The sequence below is a fragment of the Pristiophorus japonicus genome, chromosome 5 (genome assembly GCF_044704955.1).
Source record: "Pristiophorus japonicus isolate sPriJap1 chromosome 5, sPriJap1.hap1, whole genome shotgun sequence".
NCBI classification, from domain to species: domain Eukaryota; kingdom Metazoa; phylum Chordata; class Chondrichthyes; family Pristiophoridae; genus Pristiophorus; species Pristiophorus japonicus.
Window position 1 is genome coordinate 137,014,311 of NC_091981.1, and position 25,653 is coordinate 137,039,963.

The following is a 25,653-nucleotide window of genomic DNA, read 5'->3' on the forward strand; positions in this document are numbered from 1 at the left end:
AAGAAATTCTTCCTCATCTCAGTTCTAAATGGGCAAACACTTATTCTGAAACTATGCCTCCTAGTTCTAGATTCCCCCACGAGATGAAACATACTCTCTGCATCTACTTTGTCGAGCCCCCTCAGTATCTTATATGCTTCAATATGATCACCTTTCATTCTTCTAAACTCCAATGAGCATAGGCCCAACCTGCTCAACGTTTCTCCATAAGTCAACCCCTTCATCACAGGAATCAACCTCGTGAACCTTCTCTGAACTGCCTCCAATGCAAGTATATCCCTCCTTAAATAAGGTGACCACAACTGTACATAGTACTCTAGGTGTGGCCTCACCAATACCCTGTAAAGTTGTAGCAGGAATTCCCTGCATTTATACTCCATCCGATTTGCAATGAAGACCAACATTCCATTTGCCTTCCTGATTACTTGTTATACCTGCATACTCACTTTTTGTGTTTCATGCACAATGACCCCCAGGTCCCTCTGTACTACAGCATTTTGCAATTTCTCTCTATTTAAATAATAATTGGCTTTTTTTATTTTTCCTGCCAAAATGGATAACCTCACACTTTCCCATATTATACTCCATCTACCAAATATTTGCCCACTCACTTAGCCTGTCTATATCCCTTTGCAGATTTTTGTGCCCTCCTCACAACTTACTTTCCCACCCAACTTTGTATCATCAGCAAACAAGGCCACATTACTCGCGGTCCCTTCATCCAAATCATTAATATAGATTGTAAATAGTTGAGGCCCCAGCACCGATCCCTGTGGCACCTCACTATTTACCGTTTGCCAACCGGAAAATGACCCATTTATCCCGCTTCTCTGTTTTCTGTTCGTTAGTCAATCCGCTATCCATGCTAGTATATTACCCCCAAGTCAGTGAGCTTTTATCTTGTGTAGTAGCCTTATATGTGGCACCTTAGCAAATGCTTTCTGGAAATCCAAATACACCACATCCACTGGTTCCCCCTTATCCACCCTGCTCGTTACATCCTCAAATAACTCCAGTAGATTTGTTAAACATGATTTCCCTTTCATAATACCATGCAGACTCTGCTTGACTATATTATGCTTTTCCAAATGTCCTGCTACTGCTTCTTTAATAATGGACTCCAGCATTTTCCCAACGATAGATGTTAGGCTAATTGGTCTATAGCTTTCTAATTTCTGTCTGCCTCCATTTTTAATAGTGAAAGTTGTTTGAGTAGACTGTTACTGATAACATCGTTTTCCCGGCCCGCTAGGCTGTCCGCACGCACCCAACCTTACGCGAAGGTGAAAGTTCCGGCCAAGAATTGACTAAGAAAAATCAACTAGAATAACCCACAAACGTTTGTTTTTATTCACACTGTTGTCTCTCACATGCTAGTATTTGTTTACAATTATTGCTTCTGCTTATTCTGTGCAGAGTTCATAACAGAACTTCCGCGGGAGTTTAGCGATGGTAGTAACCGATAGCGCCCCGCTCCTACTGGTTACGACCCACTCTGCTGCACCAGCAATGACTTCTTCACTGTGTGCAAGGACCCATTTTCGCCTCGGAGTGAAAATTTGGTAGCTGCCGTGGGCTCGAGGGCCGATAATTAAAGGTGAGGTAGGGAAAGTAAAAAAAAATGGGCAACTTACAAGTCGCGGCCTTCTTCACTTTGCATCGTGGGGTCCATGCTGTGATCCTGCAACCCGGCACTCTGCCATGGCAGCCCACTCACTGGTGGTCCAGGGATGGTCCCGTTTCCGGCCCGCAGAGCCAGCAGTTTGGCCCTCCACTCCACTGCACCCTTTGTGGAGTCTTTCTGCCCCATTCGCACCCCGCTCCTGCCCCACTGAGCAAGTGTAGCGCGACATTTTGCGCTCCACTTTCTCTCTGGGGCAAGGCAGGACTTCAGCGCCTGGCACAGGAACTCCCACCTTGCAGCTCTTACCACTCCCAAGCGGGGCGTTATGCAATTTTGGGGCCTTTGTTTTTTTAAATACAAATGAACAGAAATCCCGGGGGGAGATTCTTAGCCCGTTTCCACCCGGTTTGAGCTCAGGAACGGATTTCACGATCAGTTGAATTGAGGCAACGATGGCGGCCCAATCTTCCCATAATGCAGCAGGGCAGAGAAAAGGCCTTATCGATAGCTCAGGCCGCATTGCACTCAGGGCGATTGAGTCACCTGACCCATGTTTCAGCCAATAATGACTGGCCAGTGGGCGGAACCTTTACAATGCACGTGAAAAGGTGAGGGAGCCGGGAGAGCTGGTGGATGAGTGGATTTACTTTACTCCAGATTAGTGTGGTGTATCAGAAGTTTTTTTTACTGAATACGGAAAGCCTAAATTTTCCCACTGGGAAGAGGTTCTGAAACCTTTTGTGACAGAAGGTATTTCACACCTTATGTGAAAAATCTCAGCATGTTTTGAACAGATCAAAACTGTAGAAATTAAAAGTCGCGGGGGTTGGGGTCGGGGGAGGTGAAATTGCCCCGCGCCCCGTTTGGAGCTGGTAACCTTCCAGGGCCGGGACATTTATTGCTAAGTTCCGTTCTCGGCATGGAATACCGCTCTTCCGCCCCTCATCGGAGATGGAGCGCTATCGGAGGTGCTCCGCATCCGTGGAGGGGCGCTCCCGGGGCAGTAGAGCGGTGCTGAGTGCAGCACAGTGCTCCGGAGCCGAGCGCCCCGCCAGCAACATCAGTGCTACACAGATGCTCCATGTAGCTCTGATTCGGCAGAACGCTATTCCCCTTCAATTAAACAAGAGGGGCACTGCGAGCTCTGCAGTCCCTTTGCTGGCCACCATTGTCAGGCTGACAGCAGAGTTAGCCAACAGAAAAATATGGCAGCCCATGATGCAAACAGCCTACTCTTTAAGGGGAACCCCGGTGGTGGATGTCGGGTCATTGGTTTACTGTTCTTATCCTGTACACTACGAGATCTCTGCGCTCCTCCAATTCTGCCCTCTTGCATATTCCTGATTTTAATTGCTCCACTATTGCCGGCTGTCCCTTCAGTTGCCTAGACTCTAAGCTCTGGAACTGACTCCCTAAACCTCTTAAGACACTCCTTAAAACCTACCATTTGTCATCTGTCTTAATATGTGGCTCAGTGTCAAATTTTGTTTGATAATGCTCCTATGAAGCACCTTGGACATTTTACCACATTAAAGGCACCAAACAAATGCAATTTTTTATTGTTGTTGTTACCCAAAAGACGCCATCTCTGACAGTGCATTGCTCCCTCATTATTGTACTGTAATGTCAGCCTAGATTATATGCTCAAGTCGTTAGACTTGAACCCACAAACCTTTGACTCAAAGGCAAGAGAACTACCACTAAACCACAACTGACACCGAATAAAGACAAAGAACAATTCAATGGATAAATGTAATCATGCCATTGCAAAGCATGTAGTTTTTTGAATTGTTTGCTTTGGTTAAAGCCTTATTATGGGAATTCGAAATTTCAGTTCATGAGAAAAAATGGCAGATTAAAATTAATCAGATGAAGTTTGACAAATCTGTTCCATAATGTCACCTGGTGGCCACATAGTGGAACTACTGTCATAGGCTGTCACATTAATGGAAAAATCCTTTTTAAGAATATGACAGGACAGATGTCACCAGATGTGGACACAATTAAAATTAAAAATCCCAACTGCACTGTTGATATAGAACATTTGAATGGAAATGCTGTTTTTAATAATATGTTAATATATATTAATTGGAGTTGATAGTGATTCTGCCACCAAAATGGAGAAAATATGTTATTCCATTCTTTTTTTGTGAGTCGTAATCTAGATGGCATTGATTCTGATCCTCTTCATAACATGAGAGGGAAGATTGAAATATATCATACTACTAAAACATATTCAACTCAACAACACCATAAGATAAGTTAAGAAGGACTCCGAAAGGTCATCATCCTGAAATGTTAACTCTGTTTCTCTCTCCACAAATGCTGCCTGACCTGTTGAGTATTTCCAGCATCTGCAGTGTTTTGTTTTTGTATTAGAAGAACTCCTAATGCTTTACCCAAACTTCTTGCCTCATCCTCATCCCAAACAGTCCCAATGGCAACAAAACACCTGGATTCTTAAATGTGCAACACCACTAAACACAGTTACATTAGTGCAGTGGTTATGGAAGTAGAGCAACAATCCAGAGGTCAAGAGTTCAAATTCCACTTTGGCAAGTCCTGAATTTACACCAGGGTTCCAGTCATCAGGTCAAGAAAATCAAGCAATTTCAGCCCAGGCGATCTTCAAAAATCCTCACTAACATCTGGGGACTAGTCAAGCAACAACCTGACATAATCATGCTCATGGGGCTTTATTTCCAACAGCACCTCCCAGCCCTAAAAACTGTGAAGGACTAGCAGAACGGTCATGGGAACACCATCATTTTCATGTTCCCCTCCAAGTCATACATTTTTCTGACTTGAACATATATCATCAACCCTTCACTGTCACAGGATCAAAATCCCAGAGTTGCCTACTTACCACCATTACAGGAGAACCATCAGCAAGGACTTCAGCAGTTCAAGAAGAAGGCCATAGCCTACTCAATCGACAATAAATGTGGCCTTACCAGTACTGCCCAAATCCCATGGAAAAATATGGCAATGTTATCAATTCCACATATTAGTCCATAGACATAATGCAGAATCTCAAACAAGAATATAAATCAACGTGAAACTGAAAAACAATTAGAAAAAAAGGTAAATAATCACAGGGAGAAAAGATAAAAGTGAAAGAGACAGTTGAGAAAATTCACGATCCTTTAAGCGAAGATGTCAACTTGCTATTCAGTTTGAAAGAAAGTCCTGTTAAAGTGGGAGTGAGCATGGGAAAGTACAGCCAGTACATCTAAAGTAGGTCAAATGAACAATGAGATGCAATTTGCTCTGAGTCAATAAAGTCTGAAGATTGGAAGAAATAAAAACTGTTCAAGTAAACATAAGTGTGCGCTTCTTAGATACGGTTCACATAAAAATGTGATTTGTTTGGGAGGGAAGGACCTTATTTATTTTGTGTAGTCTGAGAAATTATAGCTGTCAAGAGAATTTTCATTTAATCATCATTCATATGTATCTTACAAAAAATAGAAGAGTCAGGTCCAGTCTTGATTTTGTGTGGGGACGTCACTGCTGGAGGAGGCGATAGCTTCAGTTGGTGGAATGAACAATATAACGTTTGACTGAATTTAAGAAGAAGAATGCAAATTATTCGTCATTAAAGAGTGATGTTTGAGCTTTCAATTGTTTCAGGTAGAGGTGTCATGAGGTGCACCAGAGGTTCAGTCCAGGGACTGTATCATCAGTATGTAGTGCAGCCTAAGAAGTGAAGCTGCATCACATATATTACACTAGTAAAAGCCTTGTGCAACACTTATAAGCATATTCCCAACAGAGAAGTGAGCCAATAGCTATGAATGAAACTGCCCAATTGAAACATTGATATATTTAAAATTATGAACAAATCTTCTCTGGGTCCCTCTGTTATATGTTTAACAAATTATATTGAGAAGCTTCCGAAGCCCCTTAGTTCTGATCTCTCTTTGCTGCAACATGTTAGTTGCTGATGTATTGTACAACCAGGTAACCTTCCAATATTAATTTAACAGGGGTCTAAATTCCACATCCTTGTACCCGTTTCTCAGGCCTGCTGAATGATTTAACGGCCTGCACCCAATTTGCTCGGGTGCACAGGCCATTGCTAAATTCAGCCTGAGATTTTTTTTTAGGTAGCCCTGACGCCGACCTGTAAGAAGAGCAACATTGCTGCAAATATTGAAATGAAGGCCCTATGCCTAAATAAGGATCCATTTCCTAGTTTTGTGTGTGGCGGCGCCTGATTTGCTGAGTCTGAACCTCGACCAGGAAGTCATTGCCTTAACTGTCAGGAAGCCTGTCGCTGAAGTGTTATTTAAAGAGATACTAAAGGTTAGTCTCTGTTTCAACTTGATAGGCTACTGGAGAGCATTTTGCTGATTTTTGACAGTATTTTTAGCTACTGTTAAATCAGAGTGATTTGTGGGAGGTCCTGCATTCTGTCAAAGGATTGCCTTCCCAACATGGTTGGAACACGGGAATTTTGTTTTGTCTGCCATTGGGGCTGAGACATGAGGAGGAAGACATCAGCAGCACCAAGGGTTGCAGAGGGCTGCATAGGCTGCTGGAAGAAGGTGAAGGAGAGCAAAGCGATGGAGGCCTTACAACATGAGGGGGCAAAGGAACGGGACTTCCGACCTCATCTTTACAGCGGAGCAATGTGGCTCAGGTTCACCAGGGTGTCAGTAACTTAGCTCTGCCACCTGCTGAAGAAAGAATTACAGCCCAGCATCAGGGCATACACAGCATTAACTGGCTGTGATAGTCACTGTGACCCTAAACTTTTATTCATCAGGCACCTTCTGCAGCAGGGGACATCAGTAACATCTCTTAGTTTGCTGTGCACATAGCAATAGAGAGGTCACAGATGAACTGTTGGCTGGGCAGCAGGAATTCATCACCTTCCCAATGGAGGTTGCCAAGCAGGAGGAGAGTACAGTGGCTTTGCAAGAGTTGTTGGATTTCCTCAGGTGCAGGGGGTCATCAGATGCAACCATATGTCCCTGTGTGGTCCCTTACAAGACAAAGTCCTCTACTACAACAGGAAAGGATTGAATCCTTAATGTGTAACTTGCCTGCAACTATAGGCAACTGTCATGTATGTAACCACAATGCAACACCACTGTATTACTGTACACACTCAACCTAGATGCACACCTTGACCACAAGGGGTGAACTTGTGGGAGACACTCCTTACTTGATCACACAGGTATAAAAAGGGAGGTTCCACGCAGGGTCATCATCTTTGGAGTCCTGTGAATAAAGAGTTAAGGTCACAGAGTGACCTTGTCCCCAGAATGTGCCTCGTGTGATTTCATACTGTGGAGTAAGGACTTTACATTGGCGACGAGAAACGGAATTCACGACCCACGAGAATAGCCACTGGTAGCACAGAGGAATGGTACAGTGTTGGGGAAGACTGGGACGATTTTGTCGAGAGGCTTCAGCAAAGCTTCGTTACAAAAGAATGGCTGGGGGATGCGGCGGCCGACAAGCGAAGGGTTCATCTTTTGACCAGCTGCAGACCAAAGACTTACACACTCATGAAGGACTTACTAGCACCCGGCGGACAAAACCTTTGAAGAACTTAGCAAAGTGATCAGGGAGCACCTCAAACCGGTGAGTAGCATACATATGGCCCGACACAGATTCTACACCCATCGACATCGTGAAGGACAGAGCATACTGGACTTCATAGCGGACCTCCGCCGTTTGGCCAGCCTCTGTAAGTTCACAGACGCCTGCAGGGGGGAGATGCTAAGGGACTTCTTTATCGAGGGCATCGGTCATGCGGGAATTTTCCGCAAATTAATTGAGACCAAGGATTTGACCTTGGAAGCGGCGGCGTTGATCGCTCAAACTTTCATAGCGCGGGAGGAAGAGACGAAAATAATATACGCGCACAATTCTGCCTCTAACGCAGTGATGGATCAGGGAGTCAACATCATCAATGCAACTCAGAGCCCCGCAGGCAGGCAGGGGCAGTCCGACACTCCCCAGGCAGCAATAGACCCCAGAGTCGGACTTCAACAGTGACAATGGCAGGCTGAACGGACATTTACGCCATCACAGTGGACAATGTGGCCCGGGATGGGGCCATTGACACCCACTAATAGGGTACTTAAGAGCAGTCAAGGGACAGTCAGCGCGGAATGCCTGGCCATAGTCCCGTTGTTCCCAACAATGGAAACTTTAACTCATGCTGGAGGTGTTGGGGAAAACACTCAGCTAGATCTTGCAGATTTCAACAGTTTGTCTGCAGGAACTGCAATCTCAGTGGCCACTTAGCTCGAATGTGCAGGAAGTCTGCAACCAGACTAATATATGAGGCGGATGGACCAGAAGAGGGTTCTTTGAGGCAGGATGACTTTTGGGGCAAATCGATGGACGCCGAGGTTCAGTGGGTCCATGTGGCGAATATTCACAGTTCATACACCAGAACGCCACCAATGATGATGAGGATTTTATTAAACGGTATCCCTATACACATGGAGCTGGACACTGGGGCCAGCCAGTCACTCATGGGCGTTCAGCAATTTGAGAAGCTATGGTCACTTAAAGCCAGTAGACCCAAATTAGCACGTATTTAGACACAATTACAGACTTACACTAAAGAAGTCATTCCGGTGCTAGACAGTGCAATGTTGGCTGTCACACACAATGGGTTAGTGAATCGGCTGCCGCTCTGGATTGTCCCGGGCAATGGTCCCGCACTGTTGGGGAGGAGCTGGTTAGCTGAGATGAACTGGAAATGGGGGATTGTTCACGCAATGTCATTTGTGGAGCGACGTTCATGCTCACAAGTCCTATAACAATTCGATTCACTATTCCAACCTGACGTCGGGACTTTCAAAGGCACTAAAGTAGTGATACACATCACCCTGTACGCCAGGTCAGTGCACCACAAAGCCAGAGCGGTGCCGTATTGATGCGGGAAAAAATCAAGAGCGAATTGGACCAGCTGTTGAGAGAGGACATCATCTCGCCTGTTGAATTCAGCGACTGGGCAAACACCATCGTTCCCGTCCTAAAAGCGGATGGCTCTGTCAGGATCTGTGGCGACTACAAGGCCACCATCAATCGGGTGTCCCTACAAGATCAATACCCACTCCCGAGAGCGGAGGACCTCTTCGCCATGCTGGCAGGTGGCAAGCTGTTCACCAAGTTGGACCTCACTTCAGCCGATATGACCCAGGAACTGGCCGACGAATCTAAACTGCTGACCACCATCACCACGCACAAGGGACTGTTTGCGTATAACAGGTGCCCGTTTGGCATTCGATCAGCTCAGAGGCCGCGATTTTTCAACGAAACATGGAATGCCTGCTTAAATCCATTCCTGGAATGATCGTATTCCAGGACGACATCCTCATCAAGGGTCGAGACACCGAGGAACACCTCCACAACCTGCAGGAGGTGCTACGCCAACTGGACCGGGTAGGCCTGCGACTCTAGAAGTCTAAATGTGTGTTCTTAGCTCCTGAGGTTGAGTTTCTGGGCAAGAGGGTTGCTGCAGATGAGATTCGGCCCACCGAATCCAAAACAGAGGCGATTCGACGAGCACCCAGGCCCTGCAACACATCGGAGTTGCGTTCATTCCTGGGACTGTTGAACTATTTCGGGAACTTCCTGCCGAGCTTGAGCACGTTGTTGGAGCCGCTACACGTGCTCCTGCGTAAGGGTTGCGATTGGTTTTGGGGAACTGTTAGGAACGGGCTTTTGATCGGGCGCAAAACCTACTTTGTTCAAACAAGTTGTTGACCCTGTACGACCCCTGTAAAAAATTGGTTCTGACATGTGATGCATCGTCCTATGGGGTTGGGTGCGTGTTGCAGCAGGACAATGCTGAGGGTCAACTACAACCTGTGGCTTATGCTTCCAGGTCGCTCTCTCAAGCAGAACGGGGATATGGGATGGTCGTGAAGGAAGCGCTTGCATGTGTCTATGGTGTAAAAAAAATGCATCAGTACCTCTTTGGTAGGAAGTTTGAATTAGAGACGGACCACAAGCCATTAACATCCCTGTTGTCAGACTGCAAGGCTATCAATGCCAACGCATCAGCTCGCATACAGCGATGGGCTCTCACGCTGGCTGCTTATGACTACTTCATCCGGCACCGGCCCGGCACTGAAAATTGCGCTGACGTGCTCAGCAGGCTTCCACTGGCCACCACTGAGGGGGCAGCGGAGCAAAGCCCCAAGATGGTCACGGCTGTCGATGCCTTTGACAGCGCAGGCTCCCCCATCACAGCCCGCCAGATCAAAATCTGGACAAACAGAGATCCTCTCCTATCCCTGATTAAGAAATGTGTCCTGACTGGGGATTTGGCGCCCACACACGGAGCATGCCCTGAGGAGGTCAGACCATTCCACAGACGGATGGATGAGCTCCGCATCCAAGCTGATTGCCTACTATGGGGCAGCCGGGTAGTTATGCCCCAGAAGGGCAGGGAGGCATTCATCAGGGAACTCCACAGCGAGCACCCAGGCATTGTGCTGATGAATGCTATTGCCCGGTCACACGTTTGGTGGCCTGGAATTGATTCAGACCTGGAACACTGTGTTCGCAGATGCACAATGTGTGCCCAGCTGGGTAATGCCCCCAGGGAGGCCCTGCTCAGCCTGTGGCCCTGGCCCACCAGGCCATCGTCACGCATTCATGTTGATACGTGGGCCCGTTCATGGGTAAGATGTTCCTTATTGTGGTAGATGTGTACTCGAAATGGATCGAGTGCATCATTCTGAATTCATGCACATCATGCACCACCGTGGAAAGCCTACGTGCGATCTTTGCAACCCATGGCTTTCCGGAGATCCTGGTTAGTGATAATGGCCCGTGTTTCAGAAGCTACGAATTCCGAGAGTTTATGTTGGGCAATGGCATCAACCACGTCAGGACTGCACCATTCAAGCCGACCTCCAATGGCCAGGCGGAATGTGCGGTCCAAATCATTCAGCAAGGTATGGTCAGGATTCAAGGACCCACCATACAATGCCGCCTATCGCGTCTCCTGCTGGCCTATAGATCCCGACCGCACTCACTCACGGGGGTCCCACCCGCAGAGCTACTAATGAAACGGACACTCAAAACTCGGTTGTCCCTCATTCACCCAGTCCTGACCAACATAGTTGAGGGCAAGCGCAAGTCACATAACGAGCACAAAACGAGACCGTAATTCGAGGGGGAGATGTATGGAAATAAATGATCCTGTATTCGTCCTCAATCACACCATGGGGCCCAAATGGCTTGAGGACACTGTAATTGACAAAGAGGGGAATAGGGTCATCGTGGTAAAACTCAACAATGGTCAGATATGCCGTAAGCATCTGGACCAAGTAAAAAAAAGGTTCAGCATCGACACGGAGGAACCTGAAGAAGACCATGAGATGGAACTCACAACACCGCCAGTGAACGAGCAACAAGAGCAATCAGAAGAATGCACAGTCCCTGCGGTCAACCCGGACAGGCCAGAATCACCACAAGTGACAGACACTCACGTCAGTGTCCAACAACCAGAGCCCCAACTGCGCCGCTCCACGAGGGAGTATAGACCACCTGAAAGACTGAACCTATGATCCCAATAAGACTTTTAGGGGCGGGGGGGAGGTGATGTCATGTATGTAACCACAATGTAACACCACTGTATTACTGTATGCAATCAACCTAGATGCACACCTTGACCACAAGGGGTGAACTTGTGGGAGACACTCCTTACCTGATCACACAGGTATAAAAAGGGAGGTCTCACGCAGGGTCATCACTTCTGGAGTCCTATGAATAAAGAGTTAAGGTCACAGAGTGACCTTGTCCCCAGAATGAGGCCACGTGTAGTTTCATACTGTAGAGTAAGGACTTTACAGCAACAAATTTTGCAGGTCTGTGCCTGGTATCCAAGCAGCAGTCATTGTGCGCTAGTCCTCAATAAACCCTCTTTTCCACCAAAAACAACAGGTTGGTTGTATGGGGACAGGGGCTATCCCCTGAACACCTGGCTCATGACTCCTGTCAGGAACGCGGGTACAGGCACATATCATGCATACAATGAGAGCCATGCTAGTGCTCGGGCTCTCATAGAGCAGACTCCTCATGCAAAGATTTCGGTACCTTGACTCGGCCTGCTTCAATATAGCCCAGGGCGAGTGTTAAGATTTGTCATTATATGCTGCACAACTTTGCCTTGGAAAGGGGACAAGTATTGGAGCCACAAAAGCAGGAAGAAGTTGAGAAACATGATGAAGGAGAGCAGGAAGCTGAGGCCGCAAGGAAAGTGTAAGGTCCAGCAGTGCTGCCAGCTTCCTTAGTAGGCCTTGGCTGGTCATTGAACTTTTTTCTGTCTTGCAACCAGGTCCCAGGAGCAATGCTTCTGGTGCTGACCTGCCCAGTCTACTGATGCCATAAACCTAGTTGGGGTACCTTTGTGCCAATGTGTTGAAAGATGAGGTCCCTACTCCTACAATTCTTTTCCATCTGCATCTCCAATGCTTCAAATGAAAAGCAGGGCAATCTTCCAGTGTCTCTTCTACCTGCCATTTAAATTAATTTGATTGCATTCACGGTGCACCTCCCATCTAAGCGGTGCTAGTTGCCTTTAACTGACACCTGTGATGTCCGAATTATTGCCCTTCTCACGAGCTGCCATTGAAGAGCACGAGTAGAGTTGGCAGCTCATGATAAGCGGCCACAGGAACCAATTTAACGTGGCCCACAAGCCCACGTAAACAGTCGCGCCATTGGAGCGCTGACCATTTTGCCCACCCCGTATTCGGCGATAACAAATTTAGGCTCAACAGAGCCTAATGCTAACAAGGATCATATGCCAGTGATTATGCTATTGCTGACATCTATTAAAAATAATTTCTTGCATTCAGATCTCAACATTTACTACTTGCACCAGGAAAACATTCAATTACTGCCATTTGTCATGCTTATAATGTCACAACTAATATTTGTTCTGGATTTAATACTTTTCGTTTGACCTATATATCCTTCAAAATTAGATGAGTTTGAGTTAGATCAGCATGAATGATATCTTCCAAATATAAAATAGCAAGACCAGTGTATCCATGCACTGACTGGACCCCTGCATATGGGCTAGACAGTGGAGCCATACTAATTCATATTGCCTTTTAACCACATTTGACCCACAGCCAACTAATTTGGATGACAAAAATGAAGAATGACAATTGAGACTAAACAGGTCCTCTGATGGATCGAGAACAAAGTGTAAGTGCAGTAAAAGCACTGTATTTACTGCCTGATACAGGGCATTTGCTCTTAATCCCAGGCAACTTGTTAAAAAAATAACTGGTTAGTGGTTTCCTGTCATCATCCTTAATCCTTTATTTTTAACATCCTTTCCCAGTCTGTACTGGACTACTGCTGTCATGATGCCTGTGTTTGGATTAGAGGTTCTAATAGCACTGATGTAATTATTCTAATCAAGCTGAGGATATTGGCTCTTTTGGAGTTTGGCCTCATTGCTTATCTATACAAGTGGAATATGGGTTCATTGTGTTCTGCCAGCTTGTTATCCATGAGGCCAATCAGAGACCCATATTACTTTGCAATCAACAACCCACTGTTAGTCTGTGCTTAAAACCTTAAGTACGGTCTTATATATATTTGCTATAATTACAGCTCCTTACAGAGATTGCATAAGATATAGACGTCAGATTGCAACACTGATTTCTTCAAATTGCGGCATTCTCCATGGATTCTTCAGCAAGCTTGTGACAAACGTGCGAAGAAGTACCTGGAGTTGTTCTGGGCAGGTCAGGTCTGAGGGAGGGAGGGGCAGGGTGATCACTGAATGGGCCAGCAGCGTGCTGGAAATTTTTTGCAGACCCAGGAGGAGTAATCCTGGACCTACGCAAATAAAAACTGAAGATTTCCTGGGGTTTTTATGCACAGGCTGTACATCCCAAACCCACGACCATTACCATCTAGAAGAACAAGGGCAGCAGGTACATGGGAACACCATCACTTCCACATTCCCTTCCAAGTCACACACCATCCTGGAAGCAAGTCATCCTCGACTCCGTGGGACTACCTAAGAGAAGAGATCCTGACTTGGAAATATATCGCTGTTCCTTCATCGTCGCTGGGTCAAAATCCTGGAACTCCCTCCCGAACTGCGCTGTGGGAGTACCTTCACCACACGGTCTGCAGCGGTTCAAGAAAGCTGCTCACCTCCACCTTCTCAAGGGCAATTAGGGATGGCCAATAAATGCTGGCCTTGCCAGCGACGCCCACATCCCAGGAACAAATTTTTTAAAGTTAAGCTTTTCAGCGCCTGGTACAATTAGGTGAAGTGTGTACAATGCACGCCCCACCTATTTGTACCTGAATTTCACATTTGGGGTCCTACAAGAAAGATGGGTGGTCATGAATTGAATTTTTTCCCTTTGAGGAGGCTCATAAAGATGTGATATTTGACAAAGAGTAGCACAATTGCCAATGACAGAGGATTCAACATCCAGACCTTACATAATGCTGCTGAGGTGGGGGAAGATTTATGCACAGAATCATCTCTGGGAAACATCATGTAAGTTGTAAAGTCTCACAAAACATAGAAGGTGAGGTGGGAATGGAAGTTGGAAGTGGTGGGGAGAAGACAAATAAGCTGCAGCGGACAAATACTGGGGGGCTGAAATTCATCCCCTCCAGAAACGGGTCATAACTACTGTTTTTGTAGTATTTTGGCTGCCACAATGGATGCGATGGCCCATCTTGCGAAATTCAGCTCCTTGTCATTTTTTTCGAGCAGGGCGGAAGTCAGTCAAAATGGGGGCGGGAACAGAGAGACGGTCATAATGGGGGACGGAAGTGGAGGCAGGACGGAGTCCCCGCTGCTGTCAGTCATCAGCGCTGGGCTGGTAACATCATCGCGCTGGCACGTCACAACATCTCTCCCCTTCAGTTAAAGGGGAAGGCCGCTGCGAGCTCTGCATCTTTTTAAGTTAGTTCCACTGGGCCACCAGGAAGGGTTTCGGCCGGGCCAATGGCATGTCACCCAAGTGGATGTGCCAGGCTGCCTGTTGGCGGCTCGGCCGAATCCAGGGGCAGTCGGCCGACAAAAAAATGAGATCGTGGCCGCGGCAGTGCGTCCTCCCCTTTAATGGCAGCCACACCACCATTTCAAACACAGTGTACCAACAGTGTACCCACAGAAAAAGCTGTTGAAGGCAATGGCCCGCGGCCAAAAGACTTTCTCAGCTGAATTTTGCTTCTGGGGCGGGACTTCGACGGTGTGCGCTCTGATGATGCACTTAGGAGGCTTCACCAGCAGCGGAGTGGAAGTGGGAGGAGCAGGTCGGATATGATCACAGCTGGACAAACCCCTGAGGTGAATTCTGCGAGTGACAGTCATTCGACTATAAAATTGGTGGTCATTCGACACCGCTGCGTGGCCACTGCTTTCCAATGGCCAGAGGCCTTATCGGGAGGTTGAATTTCGGCCCATTGACCTCCTGCCACACTTTGAGGGTATGAGTCAGCAGGGCACTCAGCTACTTTCTCACAATGTCCATGACTGCATATTCTGTTAATACTTGGTTTCAGGATAATATTGCATATATCATGCAATTTGGCTGGGGGTGGATGGGCTCCATAGTTAATCCGCTGACCACATTGAGCAGTAATCATGATCAGAATAATAATTCCTTAATGCCCTGGATGCAACCTATATAAGATCCCTCGAGTCCACAGAAGGCCATTCTGTGGCCAATATGCTGCCAAATCTAGAATGTGACCTATGTAGGGTTATTTAAGTAAACCTACGTAGAAATATGCATATATGCCTCAAACATAATGATCATAAAATCATAACAAATGCAGCATGGAAGATTTTATTCGAACCATTGCACCTGTGCTGGTGCTGGCTCTTCAACTGGACCTATCAATGTTAAGCCTATTTACCTGCCCTTTTCACATACCCTTATATATTGTTCCTTTTCAAATACTTGTCCAATTTCATTTCAAATTATATTAAAGTTCCTACCTCAAAACTCGCTTGTCACAAAAAAAACATGTTTCAATAACTCTGTGTATGATAACATTTCTTTTCATTTCCCCCTTTATTTTTCTATTCATAATCCTGAGTTTGATTCACCAACCAGTGAAAACAATATTTTATTATTTACCCTCTCAAAGCATATCATAATTTAGAAAACCTCTCTTATCTCCTGCCATAACCTGTTCTGTTCTGGGAGGAGTTAGGGCGGGGGTTGGGGCAGGTGGGGGGCGCTGGCGGGGGTGGTGGATGAAATTTCAAGCCTTTCTTTATAACCATAACCTATCATTCATGGTATAATTCCAGTGAATCTTCATTGTACATTTTCCATGACTCTCATTTACTTACAATGGACTGCCCAGAATTGCTTCAACTGTTGTCTAACCAATGTCTTGTACAAATTCAATGTCCATCCTTTCATATTCAATGCCCCATATTTAAAACCGAGAACCTAATTTGCCTTTCCTATTATGTTTTCGACCTCCCACCCTTAAAGATGTATGTATCTGCATCCCTAGATCTATCTGAGCCTCCACGGCATTAGGGTATACTTTCCTTCACTGTTCTTCTTTCATATTTCTCTGCATGGAACTGAATCTGCCTTTTAATCTGCCAACTCCATTAATCTGACTATGTTCCTACAGTCTCCTTCATTATTTCTTTCAGTTTACCAAGCCCCTTAATTTGGTATTGCCAGCAAAGTTAAATATTCTTCTATTTGTAATCATGTCCAAATAATTTGGATAAATGTAAAACAAAAGAGGTCTGAGACATCACTATCTATATCCTGCCAACCCAAAAACATCCAGTTACCCGACTCTCTGCTTTCTGTGCCATAGCCATCTCTCTATCCATGTGGATACATTCCCTTTAATAACATGTGCCTCAATTTTTGCAACAAATTCTTTATTAAACACCTGAAAATCCATAAACTCAACATCGACCACATTCCTTTTATCTATCATTACCTGATTTCTGATTGTTCACTAATTTTATCCATACTGTGAAATGTTATCAGCAATTCACGCTTGTCCTGAGGATTTTTCATGATTTTGATGGATTCAAAACTACAGGGACCCATGCCTGAATTTCTGATATGGGTTTTTGCTGAGAAACTCCATGTGAGGAGTGCAATTTTGTTAAGTTATCCACCTAGGTTTGGAATATTTAATTATTTACTCCACAAAATTGCCTATATGTCCATTTAGAACCATGCAGTAATGTAGTGTACTGCAAAAAGAGCCATTGAACATGTTGGACTAGGGAACAATGCTGGAAAAATTCATTGGTTGTTGTTTGCATCATAATGCATTATATTAGATCTGTAAGGGTTAAACACACTTTATATTGGAAATCAAATCATATATTTAAAAAAATGCTGAATATATTAGCCAAGAAATTGCGGTCGGAGGCTTCATGCAGGCGGATGCCTCCGACCTGAAAAATTTCTACGAATGTACCTGGTGGTCCCAAAGGAGCATGGTATTTGGTTGGGGAGGCCTTCTCTTCCCGTGCTGCAAAGTGCACTCTCGTCTTCCTGGTTCCCACACAGAAGGTACAGTCACGTGTCAACCAATCAGTTACAGTATTCCACAGCATTCTCATTAATAGCAATGAGAACTCCATATCTACGAGTTCTCATTGACACTAATGAGAAAAAAAACAAACAACACTAAACTCCATAATAAAAAATAAAAAACATACCCCACAAAATTAAAATGAAAGTTAATAAATGCCTTAGAAAAAAATATATATTTTTCCAATTTTTAAAAAAGTTTTGTAATTGGGTTAAAAATAAATTTGCCTTAGTGGGCAGGGTTTTTAACAATAAAATGCTTTTTTAAAATTTAATTTTATTATATTTTTGTATGTTTTAAAACTCTTATGCCTATAAAAGTAGGCTATGCGTTTGCTTTTATCAGGTGCAAGAGTTTTGAGGACATCTGCTGGGCAAGATATGGGTAAATCCCGCAATCTTGCCCTTGCAAATGTCCTCACACTTGTACATCCCTGTCTGGAGTAAAAATAAAATGGGGAAGATGGCTCAACCGTGGCTAACAAGGGAAATTAAGGATAGTATTAAATCCAAGGAAGAGGCATATAAATTGGCCAGAAAAAGCAGCAAACCTGAGGCCTGGGAGAAATTTAGAATTTAGCAGAGGAGGACAAATGGTTTAATTAGGAGGGGGGAAATAGAGTATGAGAGGAAGCTTGCCGGGAACATAAAAACTGACTGCAAAAGCTTCGATAGATATGTGAAGACAAAAAGATTAGTGAAGACAAACGTAGGTCCCTTGCAGTCAGATTCAGGTGAATTTATAATGGGGAACAAAGAAATAGCAGACCAATTGAACAAATAATTTGGTTCTGTCTTCATGAAGGAAGACACAAATAACCTTTCGGAAGTACTAGGGGACCGAGGGTCTAGTGAGAAGGAGGAACTGAAGGATATCCTTATTAGGTGGGAAATTGTGTTAGGGAAATTGATGGGATTGAAGGCTGATAAATCCCCGGGGCCTGATAGTCTGCATCCCAGAGTATTTAAGAAAGTGCCCTAGAAATAGTGGATGCATTGGTGATCATTTTCCAACAGTCTATTGACTCTGGATCAGTTCCTATGGACTAGAGGGTAGCTAATGTAACACCACTTTTTTAAAAAGGAGGGAGAGAGAAATCGGGTAATTATAGACCAGTTGGCCTGACATCAGTAGTGGGGAAAATGTTGGAATCAAGTATTAAAGATGAAATAACAGCGCATTTGGAAAGCAGTGGCAGGATCAGTCCAAGTCAACATGGATTTATGAAATGCTTGACAAATCTTCTGGAATTTGTTGAGGCTGTAACTAGTAGAGTGGGCAAGGGAGAGCCAGTGGATGTGGTGTATTTGGACTTTCAAAAGGCTTTTGACAAGGTCCCACACAAGAGATTGGTGTGCAAAATTAAAGCACGTGGCATTGGGGGTAATGTATTGACGTGGATAGAGAACTGGTTGGCAGACAGAAAACACAGAGTCGGGATAAACGGATCCTTTTCAGAATGGCAGGCAGTGACTAGTGGGGTGCCGCAGGGCTCAGTGCTGGGACCACAGCTATTTACAATATACATTAATGATTTAGATGTCGGAATTGAGTGAAATATCTCCAAGTTTGCAGATGACACTAAACTGGGTGGTGGTGTGAGCTGCGAGGAAGATGCTAAGAGGCTGCAGGGTGAATTGGACAGGTTAGGTGAGTGGGCAAACGCATGACAGATGCAGTATAATGTGGATAAATGTGAGGTTATCCACTTTGGGGGCAGAAATACAAAGGCAGAATATTATCTGAATGGCGGCAGATTAGGAAAAGGGGAAGTGCAATGAGACCTGGGTGTCATGGTACATCAGTCATTGAAAGTTGGCATGCAGGTACAGCAGGTGGTGAAGAAGACAAATGGTATGTTGGCCTTCATAGCTAGGGGTTTTGAGGATTGGAGCAGGGAGGTCTTACTGCTGTTGTACAGAACCTTGGTGAGGCCTCACCTGGAATATTGTGTTCAGTTTTGGTCTCCTAATCTGAGGAAGGATGTTCTTGCTATTGAGGGAGTGCAGCAAAGGTTCACCAGACTGATTCCCGGGATTGCTGGACTGACATATGAGGAGAGACTGGATCGACTGGGCCTTTATTCACTGAAGTTTAGAAGGATGAGAGGGGATCTCATAGAAACATATAAAATTCTGATGGGACTGGACAAGTTAGATGCGGGAAGAATGTTGCCGATGTTGGGGAAGTGGGGAAGTCCAGAACCAGGGGAAACAGTCTAAGGATAAGGGGTAAGCCATTTAGGACTGAGATGAGGAGAAACTTCTTCACTCAGAGAGTTGTTAACCTGTGGAATTCTCTACCACATAGAGTTGTTGATGCCAGTTCGTTAGATATATTCAAGAGGGAGTTAGATGTGGCCCTTACGGCTAAAGGGATCAAGGGGTATGGAGAGAAAGCAGGAAAGGGGTACAGAGGTGAATGATCAGCCATGATCTTATTGAATAGTAGTGCAAGCTCGAAGGGCCGAATGGCCTACACCTGCACCTATTTTCTATGTTTCTATGTTTCTCACTCCCGAGATGCGTGCGATCTGTTAAGCTTCAGCTTGACAGATCGGAAAAGCCGGTTTTCAGCGCATGTGCATTGTGCGCTGAATAACAGCTTTTGCGAAGCCTTCCCGGGTCCGTACACTCCATACGGACCCGGGGAGGTCGAGATTTCCAGGCCATTCACTTACATCTGTTAGCAATAATAAAACTTGGTCAAACTGTAACTTAAAGCTCTGGTGAAGTAAAGGATTGAAATGCTAGAGTATATAGAGTTACTTAAATGGATTAGATTCCCCCTCTAATACTTGGCTAAATTTATGATTTTAGTTTACTGACCATTTGCTGCTATTAAACTGATATCAGAATATGTATAACATTGTAAATATGATCAAAGTATCCTTAATGCCTACGTTGCAATATTCTGTCTGGCAGCAACTGCACAAGAAAATTATGAGCACTTCAAATTTCTTAGTTTTCAAATCATGCACAAAGATCAAAATTGATTAAATTATGAAGCAAACCATGTACTTCAATTGAATTTTTAACTCAAGGCCTTCGCTGCACCACTGAATAGTTCTTTGTGAAGCGCAATTAGATTACTGTTGGACTACTAACGTTAGCACCAGTCTTGACACAAATAGTTCTATAAGTCAAGAGAATAAATTCTTTCATGTAACTGCATAGAATGTTAATGTTCTATTACTCGCAAGTGGGAGAGGGGAATGGGCAGGATGCTGAACCAAAGCAATATCCATCCAACAGTTATACCCATGAGTAGCAGCATTCTCCGTATGGTTAACAGTTTCAAAACAATTTAATTCCAGAGCAACCAGGCTTCTTCGGCAGCACCTTCCAGACCCATGATCCACCACCTAGAAGCACAGCGTGCATGGGAACACCATCACCTCCAAGTTCACTTCCAAGTCACACACCGTCCTGGCTTGGACATACATTATTGTTCCTTCATCATCGTTGGGTCAAACTCATGGAACTTCCTAGATAACATCACTGTGGGAGTACCATCACCACAAGAACTGCAATGGTTCAGAAGAAGGTCACTGCCACCTTCTTAGGCAATTAGGGATGGACAATAAATGCCAACCTTGCTAGCGGTGCTCGCATCCCGAGTATGGATTTAAATAAAACAATTATAACAGTTAGCACAATATTGCCTGTTGCAGTTAAACTCACTACAGCCTTGAATTCCTTTGCCCCCAACTCCATTGAAGCTGCCACAGGAGATATCAGTAACATCAGTCAGTCTGAAGATCATGCTTGCATTAAGCAGATGACTAATGTCCTATCGCCATGCTATACTTGCGCCATGGTGAATCAAAACCACCTGATAGGGCACAAATTGCAGGATTTCCCCCATAAGGCATCATTAACTGCACCCAGGATACCCTGCAGACTCCTTCATATGACCTCACTGCCTTCATGCATTTCAAGGGCTTCCATTCCATTATTATGCAACTGGTATTTGACACCAGCAGCACATCATTCCGTATGTGGCCACTTCCCTGGCAGCTACCATGAGACTTTTTAAAATTACGGCACACCTCCTTCCCCCCCTCTCTTTTCCTCTTCACAGTAAATAAAAGGCTGGCTGCTTGAGGACAAGGGTTATTCCCTGCCCACTTGGCTTATGACTCCACTTTAGGACTCACATTCAACCTTTGACTTCAACTTCCCTCCCCATCCCCTGCCAGGCAGAAACCAGGAACCTTGGCAATTACAATGGAGCAGGGAATTTACACACTCCTTTTCTGCCCTGATCTGCTGATTACAATTATAAATTGCAGACTGCAAACACAACCTTCCCAGCACACACCCCCTCCCCCCACGCTCCCTCCAAGCCGGCGGGGTCCTTTTTAAATATGCATGTAGGACTCCGATGATGTCACCGGGGCCTGATCCATTTCAACCTGAGGCCTGAGCGAAGGAGCAGTATCGGCTTCCCACCAGACCAAACTTGCCGGAAGCTGGATCAAGGGCCAGAAGAGGCCTTTCAGTCAAATTTTTTTATTTCTGTCTTCTTGTGGGCCAGGTAGTGCCGGACCCACAAGGATATATTGAGCCTCCCTTGCCCCAGGCTTCCAACCCATCACCTCTTACCTGACTGCTGGGGACTGCAAAGCGGCAGTCTCCTAATGCCCGAATTTCTTCTCCGGCTCACCAACCAGGCAATGATTCAAAGTCTGAGCCTGAATATCAAAATATGGTCAGGAGTCAAAAGCTCTCCAGGCATCAGCACACGAGTTTGTTGCTTACCCAGGCCCTCCGCATGCACTGATCCCGCCCCAAGTTAAAATCGGGCCTCAGTTTCTGAACCACTCTACAATCAGGACAATGACTCAACTGGAGCTGTAACTGAGCAGACCATTGGAGTCCTCAAGCAATGATTCTAATGCCTGGATAGGCCTGGTGGGCTCTTGCAGCACAGCCTAGAAAATGTGTTCTTTATGATGGTTCCATATCTTGTATAATGCCGCTCTGCACAGAGGATAGCACATGGAGCCACCACTGTACGAGAACCTTCATAATGAAGATGGAGACGAAATTGATGATACAGAGGATGGCGAGGAAGCGGGGGTGGGGTGGGGGCAAAAGTTGCCTGCGGCCAGTGCTCTTTGGCAGCAGCTCATTGAAGTGAGCTTACAGTGAACAATCCCTGCTCTCCGGCATAAACAGTCATGTCCAATATCTCTCCTAGTTTTTCCACCTTCAAATAAATTGTATCTATGGAAAGACCAATATTGATATTCACGTCAAATAACAGTGGAGGATCACTAGCTATTTCAAGAACAAAATTTCAAAAAGGATTATAATTTTACTGGCTTACACAAATGCTACAAGCTAATCCTCCCCCCTAGTGTGAGCCCATAGTGTCTGACCTATGTGTGATGTTGCCTACTCTAATGCTTCTACAAGGTGCTGCCCCTGTGGCTGCTGAATGGAAAACTGCTGTGACTCAGTCATGGGCTCATTAGAGGTTCATGGTTAGCCAAGAAAGTCTGACCCAGCTGGCTTTCTAACATCAGGGTGGGAATTGGTTTGGAAGGTCATGAGGGTCCAGGCATTGTGCCACTATCCCTGCTGCTGGTCTGTCTGTATATCCTACTGACCTGTGGGTGAACAGATGGTAGGACATCAGTGATCTGTGTGAAGCCCCTATCCATTGCATCTCTTAAGGTTGGAGAGATGGTTGAGTCCAGAGCCTACATAGCTCCAGTATGAGTATCCCTGAGAAGTACCATTACTGGTGCAGAAAGGCCTCTAGTGCATCATCCATTGAGGTGACCACATACTCCACGGTAGGCTGATACCAAGTGGCAGAACCCCATACAAGTTGATAGTGATTGCCTCCACGCTCTCTGACATGTTCTGGAAGCACCTTAGCAAGCAGTCCAAATGCATTCAGTAATTGCTGGTGAACAGAAATCAGCTCTATTGTAAAATTTGTGTCGCCAAAGCCTGCATTTATGCCCTCTTCATCAAGCTGGCTGTGAGATTGACATCTGGTGAGCCGTTTTCTGGGTTACATTACAATAGTGACTACACTCACCAAACCATCCAATGGAAACATCTCTAACTCACTATCTATAGCATGCAGGGTGCCAATTTTTGTTCTGGTGCTTGGAAGGGCAAGAGTGAGTGAGCTTTCCCTCTCAGTTTTCATGACTGCAATGGTTGAGTTTTCGGATGAACCTAGAATAAAGGGGTATTCGGCAAGGGTTAGCAGTAACAGATGAGTGGTAGTGCATTCAACGACCTGCTTCTCATGCTCAGTGTGTAACTTTGCGAATGAGAAAGTTATGCAGAAAAAGAAAAGGATGGGAAAATGCTCAAATACCTTACTGAGCCTAGCTTGCTTTGTCCGATGTCAATAATGTCGATGAAAGCCTTTTCAATCCTGGCAGCATTGAGATTTATGTCACCTCTCTCTACACCTGTTAACTCATTTGTTTTGGCATCCATCAGAGTGGATTACGACCTCCTTCTTGCTGCTCAATTGGTCAATCTGCACCTCCAGTACTGCATCACAGAACCTGAGGGCCATGGTTGACATTATCTTCCTGCTGTGGCACCATCTTGCTGTCTGTTAATCACCACTGTCAAAAGCAGTTCCCTATTAGAATGTTGCAGGATGCCAATTTAATTCAAATTAGGCACAGCCACAAAAATTAAATAGACACCACATCAATTCCTTTGTGGGGGTGGGGAATGCACCATCCTCTGCCCAGTATGCGCTGAAGATGAAAATTGCCCCAGGTGACTTAGGGCACATAGCTACATGTCTACCAAGACAGGCAGTGAAACAGCTGTCTCCATTATCTCCATCAGGCAACTACTTACTGTAAACTCCTATAACAAGAATTAAATGAGAAACCTATGAAAAATGGAGAAACTTCCTAAACAATTGCATATTTAACCCAAATCAAAATTTTCAGATTTGCCTTTGAATTGCTACATCTCCAATTCTCACTACTACCACTACTACCTCATTACTGGATCGATTGGGCCTGTGTTCACTGGAGTTTAGAAGGATGAGAGGGGATCTCATAGAAACATATAAAACTCTGACTGGACAGGTTAGATGCAGGAAGAATGTTCCCGATGTTGGGGAAGTCCAGACCCAGAAGACACAGTCTAAGGATAAGGGGTAAGCCATTTAGGACTGAGATGAGGAGAAACTTCTCCACTCAGAGAGTTGTTGATCTGTGGAATTCTCTGCCACAGAGAGTTGGTGATGCCAGTTCATTGGACATATTCAAGAGGGAGTTATATATGGTCCTTACGGCTAAAGGGATCAAGGGGTATGGAGAGAAAGCAGGAAAGGGGTACTGAGGTGAATGATCAACCATAATCGTAATGAATGGTGGTGCAGGCTCGAAGGGCTGAATGGCCTACTCCTGCACCTATTTTCTATATTTCTATATTTCTATTTCTTTCAGATGGACAGGCTGTTATTGTGACATATTATTGAGGAATTTCTATTATATAATATATTTTTAGCATGTGCTATACCCCTTCCCCATTATTATAAAACAACATATTGAGCAATACTCTATGGGTTAGATTTTCCACTTTGGTGCTTATCGCCGAAAAATGGGTGTTATTTCCGGCGTGGGTGGTAAAAAAGGGTTTTCAGATAGCTGGCTTCTCGCCCATTCTCAAAGCACCTAGTCTCCATTTTTGAAAATAGGCATTACCGCGAGCGATATGAAATGGGTGGTAGCGTTAAATCTCGCTGACCTTCTGCTGTAAAGTGTGGCCTTCCTTAGCAACGGCATGGCAATGCTCGATTCCCCCAATGCAGAAGGTCAAGGGTCATTATGACATGTGCAGAAGAGAAGACAGAGAGAGAGGGAGCTCAGAGGGACTGAAGGCATGTGTGGCTGTGATTTGTGCTTGTTTGGCTATTGTGGGAGGCATGAGGGAGATTCACCAGCAGCAAAAAGCCGACTAAGCACCAAGAACATAGTTGGCACCGTTTTTGTCCAACAAATAACATGGAAGGGATGGTGGAGGCCCTGGAGCTGGTAGTCAGGAGCACTGATGGCAGAGGGCTCCCAGTGGTCCCGGAGCACGGCACTGCACCCCAAGGTGCCGCATCCTCAATGCCAACCACACATGAGAGCCAGCAGCAACATCTTGCTTCTAGCTCGGAGCACGTTCCCACCTCGGGACCGTCCTCTCCCTTATCCATCCAAGCAGCATTTCGGCGGTCAACACCCCCCCCCCCCAATGAAGCATCGTCTGAGGAGCTCCTCGGCCAGGCAGCTTGGAGTCAGGAGGGGAACAGGAAGGGGTAGAGGTGGGGAGGAGAAGCGGGGGAGTGGGGGTGGAGGGGGGAATGGTTGCTTTTTACAGAAATACTGATCAGTTCAGACAAATGTTCGGTTTAAATGTTTTTTATTTCACAAAATCTTGTTGCGTATTAGCTCAGATAGCTGGACCATTACACACTGG